This window comes from Borostomias antarcticus (genome assembly GCF_949987555.1).
Source record: "Borostomias antarcticus genome assembly, chromosome: 22".
Classification (NCBI taxonomy): domain Eukaryota; kingdom Metazoa; phylum Chordata; class Actinopteri; order Stomiiformes; family Stomiidae; genus Borostomias; species Borostomias antarcticus.
This window is the reverse complement of record NC_140255.1, coordinates 3,789,761-3,807,490: the sequence shown is the minus strand read 5'-3', so window position 1 is coordinate 3,807,490 and position 17,730 is coordinate 3,789,761.

Below are 17,730 nucleotides of genomic sequence, written 5' to 3'. Positions count from 1 at the left end.
TAGGTTTGATAGTAGCATAGTTGGGATGGACAGTAGCTAGCACATTGGTTTGATAGTAGCATAGTTGGGATGGACAGTAGCTAGCACATTGGTTTGATAGTAGCATAGTTGGGATGTACAGTAGCTAGCACATTGGTTTGATAGTAGCATAGTTGGGATGTAGCTAGCACATAGGTTTGATAGCAGCATAGTTGGGATGTACAGTAGCTAGTACATTGGTTTGATAGTAGCATAGTTGGGATGTAGAGTAGCTAGCACATTGGTTTGATAGTAGCATAGTTGGGATGTACAGTAGCTAGCACATAGTTTTGATAGCATAGTTGGGATGTACAGTAGCTAGCACATTGGTTTGATTGTAGCATAGTTGGGATTTACAGTAGCTAGCACATTGGTTTGATAGTAGCATAGTTGGGATGTACAGTAGCTAACACATTGGTTTGATAGTAGCATAGTTGGGATGTAGCAAGCACATAGGTTTGATAGTAGCATAGTTGGGATGTACAGTAGCTAGTACATTGGTTTGATAGTAGCATAGTTGGGATGTACAGTAGCTAACACATTGGTTTGATAGTAGCATAGTTGTGATGGACAGTAGCTAGCACATTGGTTTGATAGTAGCATAGTTGGGATGTAGCTAGCACATAGGTTTGATAGTAGCATAGTTGTGATGTAGCTAGCACATAGGTTTGATAGTAGCATAGTTGGGATGTACAGTAGCTAGCACATTGGTTTGATAGTAGCATAGTTGGGATGTACAGTAGCTAGCACATTGATTTGACAGTAGCATAGTTGGGATGTACAGTAGCTAGCACATTGGTTTGATTGTAGCATAGTTGGGATGTACAGTAGCTTGCACATTGGTTTGATTGTAGCATAGTTGGGATTTACAGTAGCTAGCACATTGGTTTGATAGTAGCATAGTTGGGATGTACAGTAGCTAACACATTGGTTTGATAGTAGCATAGTTGGGATGTAGCAAGCACATAGGTTTGATAGTAGCATAGTTGGGATGTACAGTAGCTAGTACATTGGTTTGATAGTAGCATAGTTGGGATGTACAGTAGCTAACACATTGGTTTGATAGTAGCATAGTTGTGATGGACAGTAGCTAGCACATTGGTTTGATAGTAGCATAGTTGGGATGTACAGTAGCTAACACATTGGTTTGATAGTAGCATAGTTGGGATGTGGCTAGCACATAGGTTTGATAGTAGCATAGTTGGGATGGACAGTAGCTAGCACATTGGTTTGATAGTAGCATAGTTGGGATGGACAGTAGCTAGCACATTGGTTTGATAGTAGCATAGTTGGGATGTACAGTAGCTAGCATATTGGTTTGATAGTAGCATAGTTGGGATGTAGCTAGCACATAGGTTTGATAGCAGCATAGGTTTGATAGCAGCATAGTTGGGATGTACAGTAGCTAGTACATTGGTTTGATAGTAGCATAGTTGGGATGTAGCAAGCACATTGGTTTGATAGTAGCATAGTTGGGATGTAGAGTAGCTAGCACATTGGTTTGATAGTAGCATAGTTGGGATGTACAGTAGCTAGCACATAGTTTTGATAGCATAGTTGGGATGTACAGTAGCTAGCACATTGGTTTGATAGTAGCATAGTTGGGATCTACAGTAGGTAGCACATTGGTTTGATAGTAGCATAGTTGGGATGTAGCTAGCACATAGGTTTGATAGAAGCATAGTTGGGATGTACAGTAGCTAGTACATTGGTTTGATAGTAGCATAGTTGGGTTGTACAGTAGCTAACACATTGGTTTGATAGTGGCATAGTTGGGATGGACAGTAGCTAGCACATAGGTTTGATAGTAGCATAGTTGGGATGTAGCTAGCACATAGGTTTGATAGAAGCATAGTTGGGATGTACAGTAGCTAGTACATTGGTTTGATAGTAGCATAGTTGGGTTGTACAGTAGCTAACACATTGGTTTGATAGTGGCATAGTTGGGATGGACAGTAGCTAGCACATTGGTTTGCTAGTAGCATAGTTGGGATGTACAGTAGCTAGCACATATGTTTGATAGTAGCATAGTTGGGATGTACAGTAGCTAGCACATTGGTTTGATTGTAGCATAGTTGGGATTTACAGTAGCTAGCACATTGGTTTGATAGTAGCATAGTTGGGATGTACAGTAGCTAGCACATTGGTTTGATAGTAGCATAGTTGGGATGTACAGTAGCTAGCACATTGGTTTGATAGTAGCATAGTTGGGATGTAGCTAGCACATAGGTTTGATAGAAGCATAGTTGGGATGTACAGTAGCTAGTACATTGGTTTGATAGTAGCATAGTTGGGTTGTACAGTAGCTAACACATTGGTTTGATAGTGGCATAGTTGGGATGGACAGTAGCTAGCACATTGGTTTGCTAGTAGCATAGTTGGGATGTACAGTAGCTAGCACATATGTTTGATAGTAGCATAGTTGGGATGTACAGTAGCTAGCACATTGGTTTGATTGTAGCATAGTTGGGATTTACAGTAGCTAGCACATTGGTTTGATAGTAGCATAGTTGGGATGTACAGTAGCTAGCACATTGGTTTGATAGTAGCATAGTTGGGATGTACAGTAGCTAGCACATTGGTTTGATAGTAGCATAGTTGGGATTTACAGTAGCTAGTACATTGGTTTGATAGTAGCATAGTTGGGTTGTAATGTAGCTAACACATTGGTTTGATAGTAGCATAGTTGGGATGTACAGTAGCTAACACGTTGGTTTGAAAGTAGCATAGTTGGGATGTACAGTAGCTAGCACATTGGTTTGATAGTAGCATAGTTGGGATGTAGCGTAGCTAGCACATTGGTTTGATAGTAGCATAGTTGGGATGTAGAGTAGCTAGCACATTGGTTTGATAGTAGCATAGTTGGGATGTACAGTAGCTAGCACATAGTTTTGATAGCATAGTTGGGATGTACAGTAGCTAGCACATTGGTTTGATAGTAGCATAGTTGGGATGTACAGTAGCTAGCACATAGTTTTGATAGCATAGTTGGGATGTACAGTAGCTAGCACATTGGTTTGATAGTAGCATAGTTGGGATGTACAGTAGCTAGCACATTGGTTTGATAGTAGCATAGTTGGGATGTAGCTAGCACATAGGTTTGATAGAAGCATAGTTGGGATGGACAGTGGCTAGCACATTGGTTTGATAGTAGCATAGTTGGGATGTACAGTAGCTAGCACATTGGTTTGATAGTAGCATAGTTGGGATGTAGCTAGCACATAGGTTTGATAGTAGCATAGTTGGGATGTACAGTAGCTAGCACATTGGTTTGATAGTAGCATAGTTGGGATGTAGCTAGCACATAGGTTTGATAGAAGCATAGTTGGGATGGACAGTGGCTAGCACATTGGTTTGATAGTAGCATAGTTGGGATGTACAGTAGCTAGCACATAGTTTTGATAGCATAGTTGGGATGTACAGTAGCTAGCACATTGGTTTGATAGTAGCATAGTTGGGATGTACAGTAGCTAGCACATAGGTTTGATAGAAGCATAGTTGGGATGGACAGTGGCTAGCACATTGGTTTGATAGTAGCATAGTTGGGATGTACAGTAGCTAGCACATTGGTTTGATAGTAGCATAGTTGGGATGTAGCTAGCACATAGGTTTGATAGAAGCATAGTTGGGTTGTACAGTAGCTAACACATTGGTTTGATAGTGGCATAGTTGGGATGGACAGTAGCTAGCACATTGGTTTGCTAGTAGCATAGTTGGGATGTACAGTAGCTAGCACATAGGTTTGATAGTAGCATAGTTGGGATGTACAGTAGCTAGCACATTGGTTTGATTGTAGCATAGTTGGGATTTACAGTAGCTAGCACATTGGTTTGATAGTAGCATAGTTGGGATGTAGCTAGCACATAGGTTTGATAGTAGCATAGTTGTGATGTAGCTAGCACATAGGTTTGATAGTAGCATAGTTGGGATGTACAGTAGCTAGCACATTGGTTTGATAGTAGCATAGTTGGGATGTACAGTAGCTACCACATTGGTTTGACAGTAGCATAGTTGGGATGTACAGTAGCTAGCACATTGGTTTGATTGTAGCATAGTTGGGATGTACAGTAGCTACCACATTGGTTTGACAGTAGCATAGTTGGGATGTACAGTAGCTAACACATTGGTTTGATAGTAGCATAGTTGGGATGTAGCAAGCACATAGGTTTGATAGTAGCATAGTTGGGATGTACAGTAGCTAGTACATTGGTTTGATAGTAGCATAGTTGGGATGTACAGTAGCTAACACATTGGTTTGATAGTAGCATAGTTGGGATGTAGCAAGCACATAGGTTTGATAGTAGCATAGTTGGGATGTACAGTAGCTAGTACATTGGTTTGATAGTAGCATAGTTGGGATGTACAGTAGCTAACACATTGGTTTGATAGTAGCATAGTTGTGATGGACAGTAGCTAGCACATTGGTTTGATAGTAGCATAGTTGGGATGTACAGTAGCTAACACATTGGTTTGATAGTAGCATAGTTGGGATGTGGCTAGCACATAGGTTTGATAGTAGCATAGTTGTGATGGACAGTAGCTAGCACATTGGTTTGATAGTAGCATAGTTGGGATGTACAGTAGCTAACACATTGGTTTGATAGTAGCATAGTTGTGATGTGGCTAGCACATAGGTTTGATAGTAGCATAGTTGGGATGTACAGTAGCTAGTACATTGGTTTGATAGTAGCATAGTTGGGATGTACAGTAGCTAGCACATTGGTTTGATAGTAGCATAGTTGGGATGTAGAGTAGCTAGCACAGTGGTTTGATAGTAGCATAGTTGGGATGTACAGTAGCTAGCCCATTGGTTTGATAGTAGCATAGTTGGGATGTACAGTAGCTAGCACATTGGTTTGATAGTAGCATAGTTGGAATGTACAGTAGCTAGCACATAGTTTTGATAGCATAGTTGGGATGTACAGTAGCTAGCACATTGGTTTGATAGTAGCATAGTTGGGATGTACAGTAGCTAGCACATTGGTTTGATAGTAGCATAGTTGGGATGTACAGTAGCTAACACATTGGTTTGATAGTAGCATAGTTGGGATGTAGCAAGCACATAGGTTTGATAGTAGCATAGTTGGGATGTAGAGTAGCTAGCACATTGGTTTGATAGTAGCATAGTTGGGATGTACAGTAGCTAGCACATAGTTTTGATAGCATAGTTGGGATGTACAGTAGCTAGCACATTGGTTTGATAGTAGCATAGTTGGGATGTACAGTAGCTAGCACATAGTTTTGATAGCATAGTTGGGATGTACAGTAGCTAGCACATTGGTTTGATAGTAGCATAGTTGGGATGTACAGTAGCTAGCACATTGGTTTGATAGTAGCATAGTTGGGATGTAGCTAGCACATAGGTTTGATAGAAGCATAGTTGGGATGTACAGTAGCTAGCACATTGGTTTGCTAGTAGCATAGTTGGGATGTACAGTAGCTAGCACATAGGTTTGATAGTAGCATAGTTGGGATGTACAGTAGCTAGCACATTGGTTTGATTGTAGCATAGTTGGGATTTACAGTAGCTAGCACATTGGTTTGATAGTAGCATAGTTGGGATGTACAGTAGCTAGCACATTGGTTTGATAGTAGCATAGTTGGGATGTACAGTAGCTAGCACATTGGTTTGATAGTAGCATAGTTGGGATGTAGCTAGCACATAGGTTTGATAGTAGCATAGTTGTGATGTAGCTAGCACATAGGTTTGATAGTAGCATAGTTGGGATGTACAGTAGCTAGCACATTGGTTTGATAGTAGCATAGTTGGGATGTACAGTAGCTAGCACATTGGTTTGACAGTAGCATAGTTGGGATGTACAGTAGCTAGCACATTGGTTTGATTGTAGCATAGTTTTTGATGTACAGTAGCTTGCACATTGGTTTGATTGTAGCATAGTTGGGATTTACAGTAGCTAGCACATTGGTTTGATAGTAGCATAGTTGGGATGTACAGTAGCTAGCACATAGTTTTGATAGCATAGTTGGGATGTACAGTAGCTAGCACATTGGTTTGATAGTAGCATAGTTGGGATCTACAGTAGGTAGCACATTGGTTTGATAGTAGCATAGTTGGGATGTAGCTAGCACATAGGTTTGATAGAAGCATAGTTGGGATGTACAGTAGCTAGTACATTGGTTTGATAGTAGCATAGTTGGGTTGTACAGTAGCTAACACATTGGTTTGATAGTGGCATAGTTGGGATGGACAGTAGCTAGCACATAGGTTTGATAGTAGCATAGTTGGGATGTAGCTAGCACATAGGTTTGATAGAAGCATAGTTGGGATGTACAGTAGCTAGTACATTGGTTTGATAGTAGCATAGTTGGGTTGTACAGTAGCTAACACATTGGTTTGATAGTGGCATAGTTGGGATGGACAGTAGCTAGCACATTGGTTTGCTAGTAGCATAGTTGGGATGTACAGTAGCTAGCACATATGTTTGATAGTAGCATAGTTGGGATGTACAGTAGCTAGCACATTGGTTTGATTGTAGCATAGTTGGGATTTACAGTAGCTAGCACATTGGTTTGATAGTAGCATAGTTGGGATGTACAGTAGCTAGCACATTGGTTTGATAGTAGCATAGTTGGGATGTACAGTAGCTAGCACATTGGTTTGATAGTAGCATAGTTGGGATGTAGCTAGCACATAGGTTTGATAGAAGCATAGTTGGGATGTACAGTAGCTAGTACATTGGTTTGATAGTAGCATAGTTGGGTTGTACAGTAGCTAACACATTGGTTTGATAGTGGCATAGTTGGGATGGACAGTAGCTAGCACATTGGTTTGCTAGTAGCATAGTTGGGATGTACAGTAGCTAGCACATATGTTTGATAGTAGCATAGTTGGGATGTACAGTAGCTAGCACATTGGTTTGATTGTAGCATAGTTGGGATTTACAGTAGCTAGCACATTGGTTTGATAGTAGCATAGTTGGGATGTACAGTAGCTAGCACATTGGTTTGATAGTAGCATAGTTGGGATGTACAGTAGCTAGCACATTGGTTTGATAGTAGCATAGTTGGGATTTACAGTAGCTAGTACATTGGTTTGATAGTAGCATAGTTGGGTTGTAATGTAGCTAACACATTGGTTTGATAGTAGCATAGTTGGGATGTACAGTAGCTAACACGTTGGTTTGAAAGTAGCATAGTTGGGATGTACAGTAGCTAGCACATTGGTTTGATAGTAGCATAGTTGGGATGTAGCGTAGCTAGCACATTGGTTTGATAGTAGCATAGTTGGGATGTAGAGTAGCTAGCACATTGGTTTGATAGTAGCATAGTTGGGATGTACAGTAGCTAGCACATAGTTTTGATAGCATAGTTGGGATGTACAGTAGCTAGCACATTGGTTTGATAGTAGCATAGTTGGGATGTACAGTAGCTAGCACATAGTTTTGATAGCATAGTTGGGATGTACAGTAGCTAGCACATTGGTTTGATAGTAGCATAGTTGGGATGTACAGTAGCTAGCACATTGGTTTGATAGTAGCATAGTTGGGATGTAGCTAGCACATAGGTTTGATAGAAGCATAGTTGGGATGGACAGTGGCTAGCACATTGGTTTGATAGTAGCATAGTTGGGATGTACAGTAGCTAGCACATTGGTTTGATAGTAGCATAGTTGGGATGTAGCTAGCACATAGGTTTGATAGTAGCATAGTTGGGATGTACAGTAGCTAGCACATTGGTTTGATAGTAGCATAGTTGGGATGTAGCTAGCACATAGGTTTGATAGAAGCATAGTTGGGATGGACAGTGGCTAGCACATTGGTTTGATAGTAGCATAGTTGGGATGTACAGTAGCTAGCACATAGTTTTGATAGCATAGTTGGGATGTACAGTAGCTAGCACATTGGTTTGATAGTAGCATAGTTGGGATGTACAGTAGCTAGCACATAGGTTTGATAGAAGCATAGTTGGGATGGACAGTGGCTAGCACATTGGTTTGATAGTAGCATAGTTGGGATGTACAGTAGCTAGCACATTGGTTTGATAGTAGCATAGTTGGGATGTAGCTAGCACATAGGTTTGATAGAAGCATAGTTGGGTTGTACAGTAGCTAACACATTGGTTTGATAGTGGCATAGTTGGGATGGACAGTAGCTAGCACATTGGTTTGCTAGTAGCATAGTTGGGATGTACAGTAGCTAGCACATAGGTTTGATAGTAGCATAGTTGGGATGTACAGTAGCTAGCACATTGGTTTGATTGTAGCATAGTTGGGATTTACAGTAGCTAGCACATTGGTTTGATAGTAGCATAGTTGGGATGTAGCTAGCACATAGGTTTGATAGTAGCATAGTTGTGATGTAGCTAGCACATAGGTATGATAGTAGCATAGTTGGGATGTACAGTAGCTAGCACATTGGTTTGATAGTAGCATAGTTGGGATGTACAGTAGCTACCACATTGGTTTGACAGTAGCATAGTTGGGATGTACAGTAGCTAGCACATTGGTTTGATTGTAGCATAGTTGGGATGTACAGTAGCTACCACATTGGTTTGACAGTAGCATAGTTGGGATGTACAGTAGCTAACACATTGGTTTGATAGTAGCATAGTTGGGATGTAGCAAGCACATAGGTTTGATAGTAGCATAGTTGGGATGTACAGTAGCTAGTACATTGGTTTGATAGTAGCATAGTTGGGATGTACAGTAGCTAACACATTGGTTTGATAGTAGCATAGTTGGGATGTAGCAAGCACATAGGTTTGATAGTAGCATAGTTGGGATGTACAGTAGCTAGTACATTGGTTTGATAGTAGCATAGTTGGGATGTACAGTAGCTAACACATTGGTTTGATAGTAGCATAGTTGTGATGGACAGTAGCTAGCACATTGGTTTGATAGTAGCATAGTTGGGATGTACAGTAGCTAACACATTGGTTTGATAGTAGCATAGTTGGGATGTGGCTAGCACATAGGTTTGATAGTAGCATAGTTGTGATGGACAGTAGCTAGCACATTGGTTTGATAGTAGCATAGTTGGGATGTACAGTAGCTAACACATTGGTTTGATAGTAGCATAGTTGTGATGTGGCTAGCACATAGGTTTGATAGTAGCATAGTTGGGATGTACAGTAGCTAGTACATTGGTTTGATAGTAGCATAGTTGGGATGTACAGTAGCTAGCACATTGGTTTGATAGTAGCATAGTTGGGATGTAGAGTAGCTAGCACAGTGGTTTGATAGTAGCATAGTTGGGATGTACAGTAGCTAGCCCATTGGTTTGATAGTAGCATAGTTGGGATGTACAGTAGCTAGCACATTGGTTTGATAGTAGCATAGTTGGAATGTACAGTAGCTAGCACATAGTTTTGATAGCATAGTTGGGATGTACAGTAGCTAGCACATTGGTTTGATAGTAGCATAGTTGGGATGTACAGTAGCTAGCACATTGGTTTGATAGTAGCATAGTTGGGATGTACAGTAGCTAACACATTGGTTTGATAGTAGCATAGTTGGGATGTAGCAAGCACATAGGTTTGATAGTAGCATAGTTGGGATGTAGAGTAGCTAGCACATTGGTTTGATAGTAGCATAGTTGGGATGTACAGTAGCTAGCACATAGTTTTGATAGCATAGTTGGGATGTACAGTAGCTAGCACATTGGTTTGATAGTAGCATAGTTGGGATGTACAGTAGCTAGCACATAGTTTTGATAGCATAGTTGGGATGTACAGTAGCTAGCACATTGGTTTGATAGTAGCATAGTTGGGATGTACAGTAGCTAGCACATTGGTTTGATAGTAGCATAGTTGGGATGTAGCTAGCACATAGGTTTGATAGAAGCATAGTTGGGATGTACAGTAGCTAGCACATTGGTTTGCTAGTAGCATAGTTGGCATGTACAGTAGCTAGCACATAGGTTTGATAGTAGCATAGTTGGGATGTACAGTAGCTAGCACATTGGTTTGATTGTAGCATAGTTGGGATTTACAGTAGCTAGCACATTGGTTTGATAGTAGCATAGTTGGGATGTACAGTAGCTAGCACATTGGCTTGATAGTAGCATAGTTGGGATGTACAGTAGCTAGCACATTGGTTTGATAGTAGCATAGTTGGGATGTAGCTAGCACATAGGTTTGATAGTAGCATAGTTGTGATGTAGCTAGCACATAGGTTTGATAGTAGCATAGTTGGGATGTACAGTAGCTAGCACATTGGTTTGATAGTAGCATAGTTGGGATGTACAGTAGCTAGCACATTGGTTTGACAGTAGCATAGTTGGGATGTACAGTAGCTAGCACATTGGTTTGATTGTAGCATAGTTTTTGATGTACAGTAGCTTGCACATTGGTTTGATTGTAGCATAGTTGGGATTTACAGTAGCTAGCACATTGGTTTGATAGTAGCATAGTTGGGATGTACAGTAGCTAACACATTGGTTTGATAGTAGCATAGTTGGGATGTAGCAAGCACATAGGTTTGATAGTAGCATAGTTGGGATGTACAGTAGCTAGTACATTGGTTTGATAGTAGCATAGTTGGGATGTACAGTAGCTAACACATTGGTTTGATAGTAGCATAGTTGGGATGTAGCAAGCACATAGGTTTGATAGTAGCATAGTTGGGATGTACAGTAGCTAGTACATTGGTTTGATAGTAGCATAGTTGGGATGTACAGTAGCTAACACATTGGTTTGATAGTAGCATAGTTGTGATGGACAGTAGCTAGCACATTGGTTTGATAGTAGCATAGTTGGGATGTACAGTAGCTAACACATTGGTTTGATAGTAGCATAGTTGGGATGTACAGTAGCTAGTACATTGGTTTGATAGTAGCATAGTTGGGATGTACAGTAGCTAGCACATTGGTTTGATAGTAGCATAGTTGGGATGTAGAGTAGCTAGCACAGTGGTTTGATAGTAGCATAGTTGGGATGTACAGTAGCTAGCCCATTGGTTTGATAGTAGCATAGTTGGGATGTACAGTAGCTAGCACATTGGTTTGATAGTAGCATAGTTAGAATGTACAGTAGCTAGCACATAGTTTTGATAGCATAGTTGGGATGTACAGAAGCTAGCACATTGGTTTGATAGTAGCATAGTTGGGATGGACAGTAGCTAGCACATTGGTTTGATAGTAGCATAGTTGGGATGGACAGAAGCTAGCACATTGGTTTGATAGTAGCATAGTTGGGATGGACAGTAGCTAGCAAATTGGTTTGATAGTAGCATAGTTGGGATGTACAGTAGCTAGCACATTGGTTTGATAGTAGCATAGTTAGAATGTACAGTAGCTAGCACATAGTTTTGATAGCATAGTTGGGATGTACAGAAGCTAGCACATTGGTTTGATAGTAGCATAGTTGGGATGGACAGTAGCTAGCACATTGGTTTGATAGTAGCATAGTTGGGATGGACAGAAGCTAGCACATTGGTTTGATAGTAGCATAGTTGGGATGGACAGTAGCTAGCAAATTGGTTTGATAGTAGCATAGTTGGGATGGACAATAGCTAGCACATTGGTTTGATAGTAGCATAGTTGGGATGGACAGTAGCTAGCACATTGGTTTGATAGTAGCATAGTTGGGATGGACAGTAGCTAGCACATTGGTTTGATAGTAGCATAGTTGGGATGGACAGTAGCTAGCACATTGGTTTGATAGTAGCATAGTTGGGATGGACAGTAGCTAGCACATTGGTTTGATAGTAGCATAGTTGGGATGGACAGTAGCTAGCACATTGGTTTGATAGTAGCATAGTTGGGATGGACAGTAGCTAGCACATTGGTTTGATAGTATCATAGTTGGGATGTACAGTAGCTAGCACATTGGTTTGATTGTAGCATAGTAGGGATTTCCAGTAGCTAGCAAATTTGGTTTGATAGTAGCATAGTTGGGATGTAGCAAGCACATATGTTTGATAGTAGCATAGTTGGGATGTACAGTAGCTAGTACATTGGTTTGATAGTAGCATAGTTGGGATGTACAGTAGCTAACACATTGGTTTGATAGTAGCATAGTTGGGATTTACAGTAGCTAGTACATTGGTTTGATAGTAGCATAGTTGGGTTGTAATGTAGCTAACACATTGCTTTGATAGTAGCATAGTTGGGATGTACAGTAGCTAACACGTTGGTTTGAAAGTAGCATAGTTGGGATGTACAGTAGCTAGCACATTGGTTTGATAGTAGCATAGTTGGGATGTAGCGTAGCTAGCACATTGGTTTGATAGTAGCATAGTTGGGATGTAGAGTAGCTAGCACATTGGTTTGATAGTAGCATAGTTGGGATGTAGAGTAGCTAGCACATTGGTTTGATAGTAGCATAGTTGGGATGTACAGTAGCTAGCACATTGGTTTGATAGTAGCATAGTTGGGATGTACAGTAGCTAGCACATAGTTTTGATAGCATAGTTGGGATGTACAGTAGCTAGCACATTGGTTTGATAGTAGCATAGTTGGGATGTACAGTAGCTAGCACATTGGTTTGATAGTAGCATAGTTGGGATGGACAGTAGCTAGCACATAGTTTTGATAGCATAGTTGGGATGTACAGTAGCTAGCACATTGGTTTGATAGTAGCATAGTTGGGATGTACAGTAGCTAGCACATAGTTTTGATAGCATAGTTGGGATGTACAGTAGCTAGCACATTGGTTTGATAGTAGCATAGTTGGGATGTACAGTAGGTAGCACATTGGTTTGATAGTAGCATAGTTGGGATGTAGCTAGCACATAGGTTTGATAGAAGCATAGTTGGGATGTACAGTAGCTAGTACATTGGTTTGATAGTAGCATAGTTGGGTTGTACAGTAGCTAACACATTGGTTTGATAGTGGCATAGTTGGGATGGACAGTAGCTAGCACATAGGTTTGATAGTAGCATAGTTGGGATGTAGCTAGCACATAGGTTTGATAGAAGCATAGTTGGGATGTACAGTAGCTAGTACATTGGTTTGATAGTAGCATAGTTGGGTTGTACAGTAGCTAACACATTGGTTTGATAGTGGCATAGTTGGGATGGACAGTAGCTAGCACATTGGTTTGCTAGTAGCATAGTTGGGATGTACAGTAGCTAGCACATATGTTTGATAGTAGCATAGTTGGGATGTACAGTAGCTAGCACATTGGTTTGATTGTAGCATAGTTGGGATTTACAGTAGCTAGCACATTGGTTTGATAGTAGCATAGTTGGGATGTACAGTAGCTAGCACATTGGTTTGATAGTAGCATAGTTGGGATGTACAGTAGCTAGCACATTGGTTTGATAGTAGCATAGTTGGGATGTAGCTAGCACATTGGTTTGATAGTAGCATAGTTGTGATGTAGCTAGCACATAGGTTTGATAGTAGCATAGTTGGGATGTACAGTAGCTAGCACATTGGTTTGATAGTAGCATAGTTGGGATGTACAGTAGCTAGCACATTGATTTGACAGTAGCATAGTTGGGATGTACAGTAGCTAGCACATTGGTTTGATTGTAGCATAGTTGGGATGTACAGTAGCTTGCACATTGGTTTGATTGTAGCATAGTTGGGATTTACAGTAGCTAGCACATTGGTTTGATAGTAGCATAGTTGGGATGTACAGTAGCTAACACATTGGTTTGATAGTAGCATAGTTGGGATGTAGCAAGCACATAGGTTTGATAGTAGCATAGTTGGGATGTACAGTAGCTAGTACATTGGTTTGATAGTAGCATAGTTGGGATGTACAGTAGCTAACACATTGGTTTGATAGTAGCATAGTTGTGATGGACAGTAGCTAGCACATTGGTTTGATAGTAGCATAGTTGGGATGTACAGTAGCTAACACATTGGTTTGATAGTAGCATAGTTGGGATGTGGCTAGCACATAGGTTTGATAGTAGCATAGTTGGGATGGACAGTAGCTAGCACATTGGTTTGATAGTAGCATAGTTGGGATGGACAGTAGCTAGCACATTGGTTTGATAGTAGCATAGTTGGGATGTACAGTAGCTAGCACATTGGTTTGATAGTAGCATACTTGGGATGTAGCTAGCACATAGGTTTGATAGCAGCATAGTTGGGATGTACAGTAGCTAGTACATTGGTTTGATAGTAGCATAGTTGGGATGTAGCAAGCACATTGGTTTGATAGTAGCATAGTTGGGATGTAGAGTAGCTAGCACATAGTTTTGATAGCATAGTTGGGATGTACAGTAGCTAGCACATTGGTTTGATTGTAGCATAGTTGGGATTTACAGTAGCTAGCACATTGGTTTGATAGTAGCATAGTTGGGATGTACAGTAGCTAACACATTGGTTTGATAGTAGCATAGTTGGGATGTAGCAAGCACATAGGTTTGATAGTAGCATAGTTGGGATGTACAGTAGCTAGTACATTGGTTTGATAGTAGCATAGTTGGGATGTACAGTAGCTAACACATTGGTTTGATAGTAGCATAGTTGTGATGGACAGTAGCTAGCACATTGGTTTGATAGTAGCATAGTTGGGATGTAGCTAGCACATAGGTTTGATAGCAGCATAGTTGGGATGTACAGTAGCTAGTACATTGGTTTGATAGTAGCATAGTTGGGATGTAGCAAGCACATTGGTTTGATAGTAGCATAGTTGGGATGTACAGTAGCTAGCACATAGTTTTGATAGCATAGTTGGGATGTACAGTAGCTAGCACATTGGTTTGATTGTAGCATAGTTGGGATTTACAGTAGCTAGCACATTGGTTTGATAGTAGCATAGTTGGGATGTACAGTAGCTAACACATTGGTTTGATAGTAGCATAGTTGGGATGTAGCAAGCACATAGGTTTGATAGTAGCATAGTTGGGATGTACAGTAGCTAGTACATTGGTTTGATAGTAGCATAGTTGGGATGTACAGTAGCTAACACATTGGTTTGATAGTAGCATAGTTGTGATGGACAGTAGCTAGCACATTGGTTTGATAGTAGCATAGTTGGGATGTAGCTAGCACATAGGTTTGATAGTAGCATAGTTGTGATGTAGCTAGCACATAGGTTTGATAGTAGCATAGTTGGGATGTACAGTAGCTAGCACATTGGTTTGATAGTAGCATAGTTGGGATGTACAGTAGCTAGCACATTGATTTGACAGTAGCATAGTTGGGATGTACAGTAGCTAGCACATTGGTTTGATTGTAGCATAGTTGGGATGTACAGTAGCTTGCACATTGGTTTGATTGTAGCATAGTTGGGATTTACAGTAGCTAGCACATTGGTTTGATAGTAGCATAGTTGGGATGTACAGTAGCTAACACATTGGTTTGATAGTAGCATAGTTGGGATGTAGCAAGCACATAGGTTTGATAGTAGCATAGTTGGGATGTACAGTAGCTAGTACATTGGTTTGATAGTAGCATAGTTGGGATGTACAGTAGCTAACACATTGGTTTGATAGTAGCATAGTTGTGATGGACAGTAGCTAGCACATTGGTTTGATAGTAGCATAGTTGGGATGTACAGTAGCTAACACATTGGTTTGATAGTAGCATAGTTGGGATGTGGCTAGCACATAGGTTTGATAGTAGCATAGTTGGGATGGACAGTAGCTAGCACATTGGTTTGATAGTAGCATAGTTGGGATGGACAGTAGCTAGCACATTGGTTTGATAGTAGCATAGTTGGGATGTACAGTAGCTAGCATATTGGTTTGATAGTAGCATAGTTGGGATGTAGCTAGCACATAGGTTTGATAGCAGCATAGTTGGGATGTACAGTAGCTAGTACATTGGTTTGATAGTAGCATAGTTGGGATGTAGCAAGCACATTGGTTTGATAGTAGCATAGTTGGGATGTAGAGTAGCTAGCACATTGGTTTGATAGTAGCATAGTTGGGATGTACAGTAGCTAGCACATAGTTTTGATAGCATAGTTGGGATGTACAGTAGCTAGCACATTGGTTTGATAGTAGCATAGTTGGGATCTACAGTAGGTAGCACATTGGTTTGATAGTAGCATAGTTGGGATGTAGCTAGCACATAGGTTTGATAGAAGCATAGTTGGGATGTACAGTAGCTAGTACATTGGTTTGATAGTAGCATAGTTGGGTTGTACAGTAGCTAACACATTGGTTTGATAGTGGCATAGTTGGGATGGACAGTAGCTAGCACATAGGTTTGATAGTAGCATAGTTGGGATGTAGCTAGCACATAGGTTTGATAGAAGCATAGTTGGGATGTACAGTAGCTAGTACATTGGTTTGATAGTAGCATAGTTGGGTTGTACAGTAGCTAACACATTGGTTTGATAGTGGCATAGTTGGGATGGACAGTAGCTAGCACATTGGTTTGCTAGTAGCATAGTTGGGATGTACAGTAGCTAGCACATATGTTTGATAGTAGCATAGTTGGGATGTACAGTAGCTAGCACATTGGTTTGATTGTAGCATAGTTGGGATTTACAGTAGCTAGCACATTGGTTTGATAGTAGCATAGTTGGGATGTACAGTAGCTAGCACATTGGTTTGATAGTAGCATAGTTGGGATGTACAGTAGCTAGCACATTGGTTTGATAGTAGCATAGTTGGGATGTAGCTAGCACATAGGTTTGATAGTAGCATAGTTGTGATGTAGCTAGCACATAGGTTTGATAGTAGCATAGTTGGGATGTACAGTAGCTAGCACATTGGTTTGATAGTAGCATAGTTGGGATGTACAGTAGCTAGCACATTGATTTGACAGTAGCATAGTTGGGATGTACAGTAGCTAGCACATTGGTTTGATTGTAGCATAGTTGGGATGTACAGTAGCTTGCACATTGGTTTGATTGTAGCATAGTTGGGATTTACAGTAGCTAGCACATTGGTTTGATAGTAGCATAGTTGGGATGTACAGTAGCTAACACATTGGTTTGATAGTAGCATAGTTGGGATGTAGCAAGCACATAGGTTTGATAGTAGCATAGTTGGGATGTACAGTAGCTAACACATTGGTTTGATAGTAGCATAGTTGGGATTGACAGTAGCTAGCACATTGGTTTGATAGTAGCATAGTTGGGATGTACAGTAGCTAGCACATTGGTTTGATAGTAGCATAGTTGGGATGTACAGTAGCTAGCACATTGGTTTGATAGTAGCATACTGTATACCCTGCAGCAAAGATGACTGCCATGATAACCTAGTTTTGTGTGTGTGTGTGTGTGTGTGTGTGTGTGTGTGTGTGTATGTGTGTGTGCGTGTGTGTGTGTGTGTGTGTGTGTCTTTAAAATGGTGCTGGTGTGCACATTTAAGCTAAAAGGTATGTTTCCTACATATATATTCCTCTATCTACACACCGTAAGATAACGGTGTGAATCACAGACATTTCCAACATGTCCACAAATATCTCTTTAAACTCCTTCCATCTAAACAAGCTATATATTTTCCAGACATATCTAGAACAGAGGACATAATGGCCTTCCAGGTAGAGAGAGTGCAGCTCTCTTGCTCTGGGGGTTGCAATTGATGAGGCTCTTGTGGCGGAGCTGGCACATGAAGGTAATGAGTCAGAACCGTGAGTCAAGCTGTCTGGTGATCACACCCCAACCACAGAGCCACATCCCTGCCCAACAACAGGCAGACACAAAGGCAGGGCTGATTCAGTTCAGCTTGAAAGCCAGACTTCACTACCAAAGCCAAGTCATTTTCATAGCTTGCATGTTTTGCCCCGTGTTTATTTAGTTATAAGTGTGGCTTTAACAGTTAGGTGAGGTTAGCTATGTGATTTCTTTACCATATTTGTGGTAAGCTTTTATTTAAGCAGGAAGCCCCATTGAGA